Raw genomic sequence first — 17,898 nt, 5'->3', positions numbered from 1 at the left:
ATCGCTGAGTCTCTGACATGAAACAACCTGCTTTCCTGTAGTTTTTTTTGTCTTGCCAACGATGTGGCGCGCACACTAAGCGATGTGGCACAGACACTAAATGATGTGGCACAGACAAGTTACACAGCACAAGATTCTTGACCTGGTCATAAGGATTCTCGATACCACGCTGTCTCGATACCACGTCTCGTGAAAACAATGATGTGATGATGTGATTACATTTAAAGTAGCCACAATGAGCAGCCTCAAATGTTTTCAGTCAGATATTCACAACTGTCATACAGAATTTAAATATCTAGCCAACATTTTGAATTAAATGGCATTTTGAATTGTAACGATTGGACACTGACTTTGGTTGAAGGCAAGTAAATGTTTTGGGGCTACCAAATGATGCAGTGGTCTAAGGCACTGCATCTCAGTGCTAGAGGCGTCACTACGGACCCTGGTTTGATTCCAGGCTGTATCACAACCGGCCGTGATTGGGAGTCCCATAGAACGGCACACAATTGGCCCAGCATCAACCGGGTTAGGCAGTCATTGTAAATTAGAATTTGTTCTTAACTGACGTGCTCAGTTAAATAAAGTAATATATGTGTGTACTAGTTATCACTCCTGCTAGAGAGTCTACACATTCTGGGTGATCGTCGTCCCCTCACTGGCTTCTTCTCTGGTGAGCTCTCATTGGCTATTGCTGATCATCGTTCTCAAAACTTGTCATTGCACATCTCACACCACAAGAGAATTTCAGATTTGTGCCGATAAAATAAAACATGCTTGAAAATATTGGGACGTCTGGTTCTGCTCAAAGACGAGATCGGTAACCCTCTGATTGCGTCTCTGACCCGCTCACATTAAAATGAGCGATGGCTGTGCGCCCCGAGTAGGCAACGAGATGGGGATTTGGTCTTCGATCTCAAAATTTGTCCTGAACAGCTAAATCGGTGGCCAAAATCGTGTAGTGTACACCCAGCTTAAGAGTGAAATGCTTACTGCCGGGCCCTTCCCAAAAATGCAGGGGAAAAAAGTGCAAAAATAAAAACAATGAATAAATACTCAATGAGTAACGATAACATGGCTATATATACAGGAGTCGATGTGCAGGGGTATAAGGTAGATACAGTGTATGTACATGAAGGTTGGGGGTAAAGTGACTAGGCAACAGGATAGATAATAAGTAGGAGCAGCAGCGTATATCAAAAGGGATTCAATAGCTTTAGGTTAACTATTTAGCAGTCTTATGGCTTGCTGGTAGCAGCTGTTCAGGGTCTTGTTAGGTCTTGTTGGTCCCAAACTGTTGGTTCCCCGCATCGGTACTGCTTGTCGGTAGTTGAGAGGACAGTCAAATTTGACATGGGTGGCCGGAGTCCTTGACAACTGCATTATACACAATTCCATATCCTGCACTTGAGTCCACAAAGAATGTTGAGATTATATCTCTCACACATGTGCCTTTTTAACATAGCAGTCTATGAATATATGGTTTCCTGCTCAAATGGAAGGAGGAATGGCTAGGCAAGTCCTCTGTAGCACGGAGCAGCACCTGCTTGTCACCAGTGATATAATTCGCTTTGCGTACTGGTTGGACCTCGGTAGTCTTGCCCTTTGTTCTTTCCTCTAGTCTTTTTGGTTGATAGAGCCTGCGAGTCAATGAGCAGAATGCCACACAAGTGCAATGTATATACATAACTTTGTAGGCTTAGCAGAACAGGTTTAAAGCTCTCCCCAGCCTTCCTCTCTCCTCACACTCCCTCCTCTCCTTCCTGTCTCCTTCACTTCATCTCTCTCCCTTTCTCCCCTCTCTCTCTTTGTACTAGTCAAGTGCAGGAGATCAAAGGCAGGAGCTGCGACGCTCCCAGGCCTAAATTAGATTCATGCTTCCTTTTAAAGAAGAGAGAAATTGGTAGGACGAAATCCGAAGGTCAAAGTCAGCCCCTCTCCTTCTCTCTACAAAATGCCAGTCTCTGTCTGTCTGTCTCTCGCTCGCTCGCTCTCTCTCGCTCACATTCAGATTGCTTTATTGGCATGAAATACAATTTGTAGATATTGCCAAAGCAGTATACTGGTACAGTATTTCAGGAAATGCAGTACAATGCAATGAGGATAATGAAATACAGTTCATTTCAATAGTAATCATAATAATCAATATATATACAGTACGAGTCAAAAGTTTGGACAAACCTACCAATTGAAGGGTTTCTTTTTTTAAAATTATTTTCTACATTGTTGAATAATAGTGAAGACATCAAAACTATGAAATAACATATGGAATCATGTAGTAATTTTTTTTCCAAAGTAGCCATCCTTTGCCTCGATGACAGCTTTGCACACTCTTGGCATTCTCTCAACTATCTTCATTAGGTAGTCACCTGGAATGCATTTCAATTAACGGGTGTGCCTTGTAAAAAGTTAATTAGTGGAATTTATTTCCTGCCTAGTGTGTTTTAGCCAGTTGTGTTGTGACAAGGAAGGGAAAGTATACAGAAAATAGCGCTATTTGGTAAAATACCAAAGCTGTGTTCGAATACCCATACTAACATACTGTATACTACATACTTAATGAGTATATACTACATACTATACACTATTAGTTCATTTTAGTATGCTCAGATCACATAAAGAACTTGCGATAGTAAAGTTTTGAAAAACATATTTGTTGTGTTATGCAAAAATGAGTTTTTCAAAGAAATGGAAAGTAGACAATGGGTGTTCCTTGCTGAGTGTTCCAGCAAGAGTGGACATATAAATATTTCTTTATTGAGGTTTCAGGGAAAGCTGTGTGCCTTTGTAAACATCAGATGTACAGCCTTGTCAAAGCCTTTAAGGGAAAATTACTCCTCCTGACCCGCCAAGTAGAAGCCAACAATCTCACCCACCTTCTGACACTACTAGTCTGTTCCCTATCAGATGACCAGCGGGAGAAGTATACATCGCTGCTGCGTGCTTTGAATGTTGAGTTCTCGTCGTTTTGAGGATTTCAAAGTGTTGGAAAGTGACATGCTGTTGGTTTCCTTTCGTTTCACCTTCAATGCTCCCACTGACCTGCAGCTTGAGCTTATCGATCTTCAGTCTGATGCAATGATTGGAGAACTATTCAAAACAATGTCACTGACGAGGTTCTATGCATCTCTCGATGAACACAACTTTCCAAAGATTAGGAGTCATGCTCAGAAGATGTTTGTACTGTTTGGGTCAACCTATGTATGTGAACAGTGATATTTCAGTGATGAAATATAACAAGTCAAGGCACAGATCATATCTTACTGACTCTCACCTCTCAGCAATCCTGCACATAGCAACGTCAGAAACTATACCTGACTTCACTGCTCTCGTCAATGCCCATCAGAGACTTCACTCACACTGATTGAGAAGTTTAAATGTAATGTTGAGCTCTCTCTTTCTCGTGTTTTTGTGCAATCCCGTTAACTTCACTAGGGTAGGGGGGCAGCATTATTTCTGACTTTTGTGAGCTGTCTCCTTGGCTGGAAAATGGCTGTATGCTTTTCTGTGACTTGGTGCTGACCTAACATAATCGTTTGGTGTGCTTTCGCCGTAAAGCCTTTTTGAAATCGGACACTGTGGTTGGATTTACAAGAAGTGTATCTTTAAAATGGTATATAATACTTGTATGTTTGAGGAATTTTAATTATGGGATTTCTGTTGTTTTGAATTTGGCGCCCTGCAATTTCACTTGCTGTTGTAGAGGTGGGACGCTACCGTCCCACTGGTGCCAGACAGGTTAACAAGAGTTCTGTCCATGGTGCTGAATGCACAGTGTACTTTTCCCTCCATGTAGTTCATTGCATGTTTAATAATGAAATACCTACCAAAAGGAGAACATGTATGTGGTTTATTTCTGTGCATGTAAAATAAGTAGCATATCTGGATGTGATTTACAGTAGAGATATCTGTCAGTCATACACATGTGTAATCCTGTTGTCACGAACCTCGCTGAAGAGGGTGCCTCTTCCTGTTCGCGCAGGGCTCGGTGGTCGTCGTCACCGGCCTATTAGCTGCCATCGATTCCTTTTCCGTTTGTGTTGGTTAGTGGTTAATTGGGTACACCTGTTTTGTATTAGGGTTTGTTTGTAGGGTATTTAAGGGCACTAGGCCCGCTGGGTATTTTGTGCGGGCTTGTTCTTTGTTACTCTGTCCATTGAGAACACACAAAGACTATACCATTTAGCTAAGCTAAGAATGACAGGAATAATCAAGTCAATAAACATTGGGAAGTTAGTTAGCTAGCCTATAGTTAATATACTGACAAGTTTGATATATAAGTTGCCAATTAAAGTTAGGTAGCTAGGTAATAACATACCGGTAAGGTAACTTATTTGAAAAAGTCATTTCTTTATTACATTGCTCAACATTGAAACATTTGTCATAATTACATTTACATTTAAGTCATTTAGCAGACGCTCTTATCCAGAGCGACTTACAAATTGGTGCATTCACCTTATGACATCCAGTGGAACAGCCACTTTACAATAGTGCATCTAAATCTTTTAAGGGGGGGGGGGTGAGAAGGATTACTTTATCCTATCCTAGGTATTCCTTAAAGAGGTGGGGTTTCAGGTGTCTCCGGAAGGTGGTGATTGACTCCGCTGTCCTGGCGTCGTGAGGGAGTTTGTTCCACCATTGGGGAGCCAGAGCAGCGAACACTTTTGACTGGGCTGAGCGGGAACTGTACTTCCTCAGTGGTAGGGAGGCGAGCAGGCCAGAGGTGGATGAACGCAGTGCCCTTGTTTGGGTGTAGGGCCTGATCAGAGCCTGGAGGTACTGAGGTGCCGTTCCCCTCACAGCTCCGTAGGCAAGCACCATGGTCTTGTAGCGGATGCGAGCTTCAACTGGAAGCCAGTGGAGAGAGCGGAGGAGCGGGGTGACGTGGGAGAACTTGGGAAGGTTGAACACCAGACGGGCTGCGTTCTGGATGAGTTGTAGGGGTTTAATGGCACAGGCAGGGAGCCCAGCCAACAGCGAGTTGCAGTAATCCAGACGGGAGATGACAAGTGCCTGGATTAGGACCTGCGCCGTTCCTGTGTGAGGCAGGGTCGTACTCTGCGGATGTTGGAGCATGAACCTACAGGAACGGACCACCGTTGAGAACGACATGGTGTTGTCCAGGATCACGCCAAGGTTCTTAGCGCTCTGGGAGGACACAATGGAGTTGTCAACCGTGATTTACATTTACATTTAAGTCATTTAGCAGACGCTCTTATCCAGAGCGACTTACAAATGGGTGCATTCACCTTATGACATCCAGTGGAACAGCCACTTTACAATAGTGCATCTAAATCTTTTAAGGGGGGTGAGAAGGATTAGTTTATCCTATCCTAGGTATTCCTTAAAGAGGTGGGGTTTCAGGTGTCTCCGGAAGGTGGTGATTGACTCCGCTGTCCTGGCGTCGTGAGGGAGTGTGTTCCACCATTGGGGAGCCAGAGCAGCGAACAGTTTTGACTGGGCTGAGCGGGAACTGTACTTCCTCAGTGGTAGGGAGGCGAGCAGGCCAGAGGTGGATGAACGCAGTGCCCTTGTTTGGGTGTAGGGCCTGATCAGAGCCTGGAGGTACTGAGGTGCCAGCTCCGTAGGCAAGCACCATGGTCTTGTAGCGGATGCAAGCGGAAGCCAGTGGAGAGGAGCGGAGGAGCGGGGTGACGTGAGAGAACTTGGGAAGGTTGAACACCAGACGGGCTGCGGCGTTCTGGATGAGTTGTAGGGGTTTAATGGCACAGGCAGGGAGCCCAGCCAACAGCGAGTTGCAGTAATCCAGACGAGAGATGACAAGTGCCTGGATTAGGACCTGCGCCGCTTCCTGTGTGAGGCAGGGTCGTATTCTGCGGATGTTGTAGAGCATGAACCTACAGGAACGGGCCACCGCCTTGATGTTAGTTGAGAACGACAGGGTGTTGTCCAGGATCACGCCAAGGTTCTTAGCGCTCTGGGAGGAGGACACAATGGAGTTGTCAACCGTGATGGCGAGATCATGGAACGGGCAGTCCTTCCCGGGAGGAAGAGCAGCTCCTTGCCAGCTTGAGGTGGTGATCCGTCATCCACACTGATATGTCTGCCAGACATGCAGAGATGCGATTCGCCACCTGGTCATCAGAAGGGGGAAAGGAGAAGATTAATTGTGTGTCGTCTGCATAGCAATGATAGGAGAGACCATGTGAGGTTATGACAGAGCCAAGTGACTTGGTGTATAGCGAGAATAGTAGAGGGCCTAGAACAGAGCCCTGGGGACACCAGTGGTGAGAGCGCGTGGTGAGGAGACAGATTCTCGCCACGCCACCTGGTAGGAGCGACCTGTCAGGTAGGACGCAATCCAAGCGTGGGCCGCGCCGGAGATGCCCAACTCGGAGAGGGTGGAGAGGAGGATCTGATGGTTCACAGTATCGAAGGCAGCCGATAGGTCTAGAAGGATGAGAGCAGAGGAGAGAGAGTTAGCTTTAGCAGTGCGGAGCGCCTCCGTGATACAGAGAAGAGCAGTCTCAGTTGAATGACTAGTCTTGAAACCTGACTGATTTGGATCAAGAAGGTCATTCTGAGAGAGATAGTGGCCATTCAAGAGTTTTGGAGAGAAAAGAAAGAAGGGATACTGGTCTGTAGTTGTTGACATCGGAGGGATCGAGTGTAGGTTTTTCAGAAGGGGTGCAACTCTCGCTCTCTTGAAGACGGAAGGGACGTAGCCAGCGGTCAGGGATGAGTTGATGAGCGAGGTGAGGTAAGGGAGAAGGTCTCCGGAAATGGTCTGGAGAAGAGAGGAGGGGATAGGGTCAGTGGGCAGGTTGTTGGGCGGCCGGCCGTCACAAGACGCGAGATTTCATCTGGAGAGAGAGGGGAGAAAGAGGTCAGAGCACAGGGTAGGGCAGTGTGAGCAGAACCAGCGGTGTCGTTTGACTTAGCAAACGAGGATCGGATGTCGTCGACCTTCTTTTCAAAATGGTTGACGAAGTCATCTGCAGAGAGGGAGGAGGGGGGAGGATTCAGGAGGGAGGAGAAGGTGGCAAAGAGCTTCCTAGGGTTAGAAGCAGATGCTTCTATGATGTGATGGCGAGATCATGGAACGGGCAGTCCTTCCTTCCGTCATCCACACTGATATGTCTGCCAGACATGCAGAGATGCGATTCGCCACCTGGTCATCAGAAGGGGGAAAGGAGAAGATGAATTGTGTAATTAGTTAAATCAATGAATTTGTATTCGCTCTCGTTGTACTGAGACTGTATATTTTCCGCCATTTTATTTAAAATCTGGAAACGATATGAAGCCATGCCCATTTTTTGAAGAATTGCATTATGGGCCCTAAAGTACGGAAATAGTGTCCTCTGAGTGTATACTTCACATTTCGGTGAAATTAGAACGACATTCGGGAACTTTTGGCATACTAACTATATCTATATTATGACCAATAAGCATAGTATATACTCAATTCAAGTCACAAATAGTATGGTTAGTGCGGTTAGTATGAATGTTTGAACAAAGCTCAAGTCCATATTATGGCAAGAACAGCTCAAATAAGCTAACAGAAAAGACAGTCCATCATTATTTTAATACATGACGGACAGTCAATCTGGAAAATTTCAAGAACTTTTAAAGTTTCAGTTGCAGTCGCTAAAACCATCAAGGGCTACGATGAAACTGGCTCTCATGAGGACCTCCACAGGAAAGAAAGACGCAGAGTTCATTAGAGTTAACTGCACCTCAGGTTGCATCCCAAATGAATGCTTCACAGAGTTCAAGAAACAGACACATCTCAACATCAACTGTTCAGAGGAGACTGCATGAATCAGTTCTTCATGGTCAAATTGCTACAAAGAAACCACTACTAAAGGACACCAATAATAAGAAGACTTGCTTGTGCCAAATTTGAGATTTTTGGTTCCAACTGCCGTGTCTTTGTGAGACGCAGAGTAGATGAACGGATGATCTTCGCATGTGTGGTTCCCACCGTGAAGCATGGAGGAGGTGTGATGGTGTGGGGGTGCTTTGCTGGTGACACTATCGGTGATTTATTTAGAATTCAAGACGCACTTAACCAGCATGGCTACCACAGCATTCTGTAGCGATATGCCATCCCATCTGGTTCGCGCTTAGTGGGAATATAATTTGTTTTTCAATAGGACAATGACCTAACACACCTCCCGGCTGTGTAAGGGCTATTTGACCAAGAAGGAGAGTGATGAAATGCTGCATTAGATGACCTGGCCTACACAATCACCTGACCTCAACCCAATTGAGATGTTTTGGGATCTGTTAGACCGCAGAGTGATGGCAAAGTAGCCAACAAGTGCTCAGCATACGGTATGTGGGAACTCCTTCAAGACTGTTGGAAAAGCATTCCAGGTGAAGCTGGTTTAGAGAATGCCAAGAGTGTGCAAAGCTGTCATTAAGGCAAAGGGTGACTACTTTGTAGAACCTCAAATATAAAATCTATTTAGATTTAACACATTTTTAGTTACTACCTGATTCCATATATGTGTTATTTCATAGCGTTGATGTCTTCACTATTATTCTACAATGTAGAAAATAGTAAAAATAAAGAAAACCTGTGAATGACAAGGTGTGTCCAAACTTTTGACTGGGACTGTATATCAAGTACAAAACTATTGTTGTTGTATTGTTAAATATTTGGTCTATAAATTAAAATCAGATGTACATTAAAAAAAATGTAAACAATAAAATGTAGATGGCTGATAGTTACAATATAAATCGTGTAAATTATATACAGTGTAAATGGAATATCCCTCAGGCTATCCTTTGTTTCTCCCTCATCCAGAAAAATGTACAGTTTAAAGGCATCACTAAATGCACAGATGTTGGGAATTTATTGGAATATTTTCATGAATAAAGTATTTTTCACAGTAGAGGAGAAAGTGCATCTGTCTTTACCTCCCCTGCCGTGCAGTAAACGCACACACGGTTCTCTTTGGGTAGCCATGTCTTTGTGTGTTTCCCTTTTTCTATAGCCAATTGGTGGTCACTGCCTGCATTTGGTCTGTTTTGTATCTGACAGAGTAGAGATATTCTGCCATTTACGTTTTTCAAATAGATACTACTGAATATTTTGCACCATATTTGGATTGGAATATTTATTTTTGATACAAATATTTGTATGAGGTAAAAATGCTTTGCATCCTTTTTCTTTTAGTGCATTCACTGTCAGGGAGTATCTGCTGCTCTGACTTTTAATGTTGTTGAAAATCACAACTTTTTGAGTTTTAAGAAAGCTGATTTCCCAGTTATTTGTATTTTTTATATATTTTTTTACATATCTCCATTAGCTGCTGCCAATGGCTACTCTTTCTGGGGTCCAAACAAGATTGAGGCAGTTGTATACAAAACATCACAAGATATTATTACACACCACTTCTAATTATATACAAAATAAGAGTACATCAACTAACACATTACACACTACTCTACCACAACATACTCTAGCGACAGAATCCATAACAATATTACAATCTAAGTGTGTGTAGAGTGTGTGTTTCCATGCGTGTGCCTAGGTGTGTGTGTCTCTTCAGTCTGCACTGTTCCATAAGGTGACATTTTCTGTTTTTTTTTTTTTGATTTTGCTGCTTGCAAGAGTTACTTGATCTGGAATAGAGTTTCATGTAATCGTGGCCCTATGTAGTACTCTGTGGTTCTCATAGTCTTGATGTTACCTTAGATTGTAAAATGTCATGGTCAAAACCATATCGATTCAATGGTTGTAAAGATGGGGAGAAGGTCTGTCCATAATAAATAGATGGTCTGCTTTTTTTTTACACCACACTCCAAGAAGTGTCTTATCTAGGTTATTGTCCAGCCATGTGGTCAAGAGCTGCAAAGAAATACCTACTTAAGCTGCAGCTGGCACAGAACATAGTGGCACGTCGTCTTCTTCATTGTAATCAGTGGGCTAATATACTGTACATACTATGCATGCCAGTCTCTCTTGGTTAAAAGTTGAAGTGAGACTGACTGCATCACTTCTTTCTACAAGAAACATTCATGTGTTGGAAATTCCAGATTGTTTGCATAGTCAACTTACCCACATTTACAACCCACCAGACATGCCACCAGGGGTCTTTTTACACTCCCCAAATCCAGAACGAATTCAAGAAAGCGTACATTATTATATAGAAGCATTATTGCATGGAACACAGTTCCATTTTAAATAGCACGAATGAACATAAAACCGGTTTTAAAAAATCTAATTGATGAAGCAACACCTCACTGCACCTCTCCACTATTTGACCTAGATAGTTTCTGTGTATGTATAGATATGTAGGATGTGTACAGTTTTAAAATGTTCTGTCCTTGAGCTGTTCTTGTCCATTAATGTTCTGTATTATGTCATGTTTTGTGTGGACCACTGGAAGAGTAGCTGCTGCTTTAACAGCTAATGGGGATCCTAATAAAATACCAATACAAGATTTAGTTGAGGTTTAGTGCCCCCATACTAAACTGGTGGACCCAGGTCTTGATCCGGATCCAGAACGGTGTCAAGACGGACTGAGAGTTCTGCCTACATTATAAAAGGATATTGGGCTTCGAACCGTTATCATATAAACACACATAAGACATGGGGCATTTTGTAGTATTGCAGGAAATGAGCTTTAAAACAGCAACAACAAACATTTCTGCCAACAAGAGGGGTGTGAACAGTTTGGGCTGGCATGGGTTGCGATGTGGGGGTTTGTTGCTACACCGATAAATGACGATATCCATCCAGACCTTTGCCACCTAGGAAATGTGACCGGACCTTCTCAAATAGTACTTGAGTACCCCTGGTTTAGTGAATGATTTGTCCCAAATACAATGTTTTCAGTTTCTTTAAATAAATAAGAGATTTCTTGCCACTCATTCTAAAATTGACTGCAGCTCTTTGTTAAGTATTGCAGGGATTGCACTTGCTGTGGTATAGTGTTGTCATCAGCATACATGGACACAGGCTATATTCAGTGCCAATGGCATGTCATTAGTAACGATTTAAAAAGTAAGGGGCCTAAAAGGCTGCCCTGAGGAACATCTGAATGAATCTGAATTATGTTGGAGAGGCTTTCATTAAAGAACACGCTCTGTTCTGTTAAACGGGTAACTCTCAATAAACTATAGAGCCATACATTTTTCCAGCAGCAGAATTTTGCTTCCTTCCAGGCCTAAAGGCGCAAACTTTCCTGTAGGCTTAGACTCAAGAGACGGCAGATAGGAGTGGCAATATAGTCCGCTATCATCCTCAGTAATTTTCCATCCAAATTGTCAGACCCATGTGGCTATTCATTGTTGATAGACAATATTTTTCTTCACCTCTTCCACACTCACTTTATAGAATTCAAAATAAAATGTATTGTCTTTCATAAATTGGTCAGTTAAGGCATGGATGTGTAGTTTCAGAATTTGTTGTTGGCATGTCATGCCTACGTTCGTTAATCTTGGCTATGAAAAAAATCATTATGTAGTTGGCAATATCACTGAGTTTTGTGATGAATGAGCCATCTGATTAATTGAATAATGGAGCAGTTTGCCTTTTTGCACAAATGTCATTGAAGGTGCTCAAGTTTTTTAAATGTTATCCTTTATATAATTTATGTTTGTTTCATAGTACAGTCTCTTCTTTTTGTTTAGTTTAGTCCAATTTCTCAATTTACAGTACATTTGCCAATCAGCTATACTGTATTCCCAGAGGATGCCTAGTTGCTCCTGTAGACCTTGCTCAGTTGGTGACAGCACGATAGGTTCATCCGTATAGAGCAGGAATCTCACCCTTATCTTTGAGTCCAGGGGCTGCAGATCAGTTCAGCAACACCACTAGCTTGTCAGTGTAGATGTTAAAACAGGGTTGGACATAAACTGCACCCTTGTCTCACCCCCCCACCGTTGTGCAGAAAACTGTTATTTTATTGTGTAGTTTAATGCTGCATTTGTTATTTAAGTAAATTAGATTTAATGATGTCGTATACTTTACCCCCAATGCCGCTTTTGTAATATAATCCATTATGCCAAATGGAATCAAAGTTGTTCTTAAAAATCAACAATACATGCAAATACTTTCCCTCTGTTTTTCTGATGGACATGCTGTTTTTTTTTTTTTACATGTGTAACATGTGTATATGGTCTGTTCTGTGTTTAGGTTTTTGCTGAGAGTGTTGTGTGAGGAAAGCATGTATTCGGTCATTGAGAATACAGAATAACAGTTTTCCCATGTCACTGGTGACACATATTCCCCCATAGTTTCTCTCTCGCCATCTCAGTCAGACGAGTAGGTGAAGATGAGTGGCTAGAGATTAAAATGGCTAGAGATTTGAGTCAGTATGTTGGCAGCAGCCACTCAATGTTGGTGATGGCTGTTTAACAGGGTGAAGGGTATGGGTAAAGAAAGACAACATGCACCACGCCTTGCAGAGTTCAAAGGACCAGTAGATGGAGTCTGCGTACCAAAAGGCATCCTATTCTCTATATAGTGTCATAAGGCTCTCGTCGAAAGTAGCCCACTAGTTAGGGATTAGGGTGCCAATTGTAACGCATCCCAAGTTGATGGAGTGAGGAGGGCTGGCGTGATTTGGGTCTTACAAAGATCAGACAATTAATATTAGAGTGGACAATCAGATCTTAGATTTGTTTGGATCATTCCGAGCACATAGACTACCAGTTCAGTAGTTGCTGTGAGTTCAGTAGTTGCTTTTCATAAGGGATGTTACACGTGACTAGGTGGGAATAATACATCAACACCCTTCCATGAGTTTTGAGGCACCCCACAGAGGTCTCATCTACTGTCGATGATCAGCAGCATACGAAACACATACCGTACCGAAGCATACGTCACTCCAACACACAGATTATGCTGATACAAACAAACAATAGCAGTACACACATCCCACCAACACACACCATATCAACCCACCAGACGAACACATGCCGTTTGGTCTAGGGACCAAAATGCTCCTTAACATCTACCCCCCCAAGCCATAAGTCTGCTGAACAATTAAACAAATGGCCACCACACTGTTTACATTGACCCCCCCCCCCCCATGAGTTTTGTACCCGGCTGTTACTCACTGTTTATTATCTATGCATAGTCACTTCACCCTTACCAACATGTACAAAGGACCGACGAACCAGTACCACCTCACATTGACTCGGTGCCGGCACCAGTACCCCCTGTATATAGCCTCGTTATTGTTATTTTAATTGTGTTGCTTTTTATCATTTTCTTAACTCTTCTTGAACTGCACTGTTGGTTAAGGGCTTGTAATTAAGCATTTCACAGTAAGGTCTACACTTGTATTTGGCACATGTGACAAATAAAGTTTGATTTGACCAGACCAACACACACCTCATACCATATTACACCAACACAGTCACCATACAATTACACCAACACACTCACCATACCAGCACATACTGAGGAGGACCAAAATATAGCGTGGTTATTTATAATAATCTTTAATGAAATATGAAAACGTGAACACTAAACAAAATAAGAAAATGTGGAAAAACAGAAACAGTCCTAACTGGTGCAAAACACAGAGACAGGAACAACCATCCACAAGATACCTAAAGAATACGGCTGCCTAAATATGGTTCCCAATCAGAGACAACGATAAACACCTGCCTCTGATTGAGAACCACTCCAGGCAACCATAGACTTACCTAGAACACTCAACTGAACACAACCCCATAGACTAGAAAACCCCTCGACAAAACATGACACATAAATCACCCATGTCACACCCTGGCCTAACCAACATAATAAAGAAAAACACAGAATACTAAGGCCAGGGCGTGACACATACACATCACACACATACACAAACACACACAATAGGGCTCCATTTTGTGACTCTTTTACTTGGCTGGGTGAGTAGAAAATAATATTATATTATAATTACATTTACTTTAAGTCATTTAGCAGACGCTCTTATCCAGAGCGACTTACAAATTGGTGCATTCACCTTATGACATCCAGTGGAACAGCCACTTTACAATAGTGCATCTAAATCTTTTTAAGGGGGTGAGAAGGATTACTTTATCCTATCCTAGGTATTCCTTAAAGAGGTGGGGTTTCAGGTGTCTCCGGAATTGACTCCGCTGTCCTGGCGTCGTGAGGGAGTTTGTTCCACCATTTTGGAGCCTTTTTTGACTGGGCTGGGTGAGAACTGTAAAAGGGAATATGATAGGGCCTTATAATTAGTTGCATAGGTCTTGTAGCGGATGCAAGCTGCAATGGAAGCCAGTGGAGAGAGCAGGAGCGGGGTGACGTGAGAGAACTTGGGAAGGTTGAACACCAGACGGGCTGCGGCGTTCTGGATGAGTTGTAGGGGTTTAATGGCACAGGCAGGGAGCCCAGCCAACAGCGAGTTGCAGTAATCCAGACGGGAGATGACAAGTGCCTGGATTAGGACCTTACTGTGCGGATTTGTAGAGCATGAACCTACAGGAACGGGCCACCGCCTTGATGTTAGTTGAGAACTGTTGTCCAGGATCACGCCATTCTTAGCGCTCTGGGAGGAGGACACAATGGAGTTGTCAACCGTGATGGCGAGATCATGGAACGGGCAGTCCTTCCCCGGGAGGATTTCAGCTGATTCCGTCATCCACACTGATATGTCTGCCAGACATGCAGAGATGCCCACCTGGTCATCAGAAGGGGGAAATGAATTAGTTGCATAGGTGCAAGCTGCACATTGCAAGCTGCACAAGGTCACAAAATGTCCTATTTTTTTATGAAGCTAAACCCATGATTTGGTCAAACAGTAAAGTGCATTATTCTCATGATTCCTGTAATGAAAGTGCCTGCCTGCCCTTGTACCTGTTTCACTGGGGCCTGTTGCTGTGTCGAGCAAGCCTCTCTATTTCTCTCTCTCTCTCTCTCTCTCTCTCTCTCTCTCTCTCTCTCTCTCTCTCTCTCTCTCTCTCTCAGGGAAAGAAAATTCTCCTGGAGGTAAAAATGCATTCTGATTGTATAACATTTTAAAATGCTATTGTGGGAAAAACAGCTATCTTGTTGTCAGAGTTGAAAAGGTTTTTCAGCTTTCTATAGGTATAATCTATATTTCTCAACTCTCAATTTTGAGCTCAATAGCAACCATTTTACAACTGAGATAATTGATATGGCTTTGAGATCCTGAGCATGGGAAATGCATGTTGGCCATTGCGATTGCATAAGTCTCAATGGGTAGGAGGCTACATACCATTTTGACATAACATTGACTGTTAGATTAATACATGGCTACGAGTAGTGGGTGTTATATTTACAGTTAGCGATCTAGCTAAAGTGTTTTGAGTTTCCACTTAGGTGGTGAATTGGCCCCAAATAAATGTTCCTATGATATTAGTGCACAGAATGATGCAGGCAAATTCATCTCTATTGATCCCCCAAACATTTGACAATTCTGGAGCCCTATTTTAACAGTAAAATACAACAACAATAGCCTAATTGTCAACCCAAAATTAAAGACAATCACTGGATCAGGATGCACATTATACTTTTTTTTTTAGATGAAATATCTTTATTTCTTGAATACCATCTTAGTAGTCTATTAAGTCTACACCTAAAGCACTGTAAATAATTTTAGAATTTTACTTGACACTGAAAAACAATTGTTGCGACCAAATCATGGGCTGGTGCCACCAACTGAAAAACTTAGTGGCACCAGTGCCACCAGGGGAAAATGTTAGTCTGGAGCCCTGCACACACACACACACACACACACACACACACACACACACACACACACACACACACACACACACACACACACACACACACACACACACACACACACACACACACACACACACACACACACACACACACACACACCAAAGCCTCAAGACCAAACCTTTCAGCCTAAATGCTCATCATTTCTCCAAAAACACCCGCAGTCGGGTCAACAAATGCTCTTGTCGAGCGACTCAACTGTAAACTGCTTTTAGTCCCGTAATGCTAGAAAAGCTGAGAGCGTCTTGTAGACACAAAATACATTTTCCTTTTAATTAACTCTGCCATTTTTAAAGTCCCCCCCGTCGTCGTCTTTTACTTTTCCTAAACATACTGTCGTTGGTAGGATATCACTGGCAGTTAGCCTGCACAGCTGAAACTACACCTAAACTATATCAAAACTAATTTCACACATATAATAATAGAGTTAGACTAAAGACAAGATTAAATTGACAATAGTCTTATGGGTGAAAATATTATCAATTGTTATATTGTACTGTATATGAAGAATCTGATGAACAGCACAGCTAGGAATTGACACAGAAGTAGGGAAACGGGGCGCCCCACATTTTTTAAAACAGTCCCAAGCAGGAAAGAGCCACAAGCAGATGCTGCAGTTTCCAAATCACCTCTCCTTAAGGAGAAACAATAAATCAAAATAAAGTTTGTTTTGGAGTTTCTGTCCTATAACTGAGACATATAAGAAAGTTCAGCAAATTATTTACATATTTTTTAAACAAATATTTAACCCTTTCTCTTAGGCACAAAACTACTTGCATATGTGATTGACAGCCTCAACTCAGTATTGTGTAGTAACATTTTTTATTTTTTTTACATTGGATAAAAGTAGAGACTCAGAGCTACAAAATGGTATATCATACACTGCAGATGAAGAAGAATGGGAAAGTAACTGCTTTAAAAAATGTTATAGATAATGGCTCTTGATGAGAGCTATTCTTTGTCTACACCTATTGAGCATCATTAGCACCCTCTTTAGCCTTAGCACCACCCATGGCTTTAAGGATTCACATGTGAAGCCATGTGCTAAACCAGTGGTTCTTAATCTGGGTTCGATCGAACCCAAGAGGTTCGGTGAGTCAGTCTCAGGGGTTCGGCGGAGGTCAAGACACACATCCGACTCATATGATTCGTGATAACACGCCCCGCTTGGCTGCAGGTGATCACGCTACATCGCTTGGCCTATCTGTGCTGCAGGGAATTTGGTGCACTCAGTAGTCAACTTGTGACTGTCATGATGGTACGTCTTGTAATTTCTTTCTTAATATTTTAATCTCTTCATACTTACTATGTCGAGCAAAAAAAGAAAGTGGTCGGACGAATATGTACAATATGGATTCACATGTATAACGGAACGTGATGGGAGTCAGCGTCCTAACTGCATGATTTGCAATGCCAAGTTGATTAATTCTAGTCTAGCACCGGCAAAACTAAGAGAACACTTCCTTAAGCTGCATGAAGATGGAAAATACAAGAACACAACGCTCGCTGAATTCAAGGTGAAGAGAGACAGATTCGATGAAAAGGCTACTCTGCCTGTTCTCGGCTTTGTACCCATCAACAAAACGATCCTCACAGCATCGTACAAAGTTGCTTATCTGATCGCAAAGCAGGGCAAACCACACACCATTGGTGAAATACTCATAAAACCAGCTGTGTAGAAGATGGCTAATATCCTGCTGGGAAAAGAGGCTGAAGTTAAACCTGTTATGGCTGGATCCCCTCCGCCTGAAAAATACCCAAATCTAACTGCCTGTAGCTCAGCCCCAGAGGCAAGGATATGCATATTCTTGGTATCATTTGAATGGAAACATTCTGAAGTTTGTGGAAATGTTAATTGAATGTAGGAGAATATAACACAGTAGATCTGGTGGAAGAAAAGAGAAAGAGCATACGTTTTCTTTTTTTTTGTTGTTGTAGTATCATCTTTCACATGTACTAGAATAGCCACACAGTCAGATAGGATGCTGGAGATAATTTTGATGGATAACACAAGAGGGGAACGGTAGGTGTGCAAAGTTTCAAACTGATAACTTCAGGAATGGGTGAGCTACATGACATTTAGCATGAAGTCACCCAGGTGTCCCACACAAGTTGCCCAAATGTACCCAAGTGGCCGAATTGGTGAAATGACCTATAACTATATACAGCAGTGCAAATAACTATATATAACACATCAA

This window comes from Oncorhynchus keta, chromosome 1 (assembly GCF_023373465.1).
Source record: "Oncorhynchus keta strain PuntledgeMale-10-30-2019 chromosome 1, Oket_V2, whole genome shotgun sequence".
NCBI classification, from domain to species: Eukaryota; Metazoa; Chordata; class Actinopteri; order Salmoniformes; family Salmonidae; genus Oncorhynchus; species Oncorhynchus keta.
Note: the sequence above shows the minus strand (reverse complement) of the source record.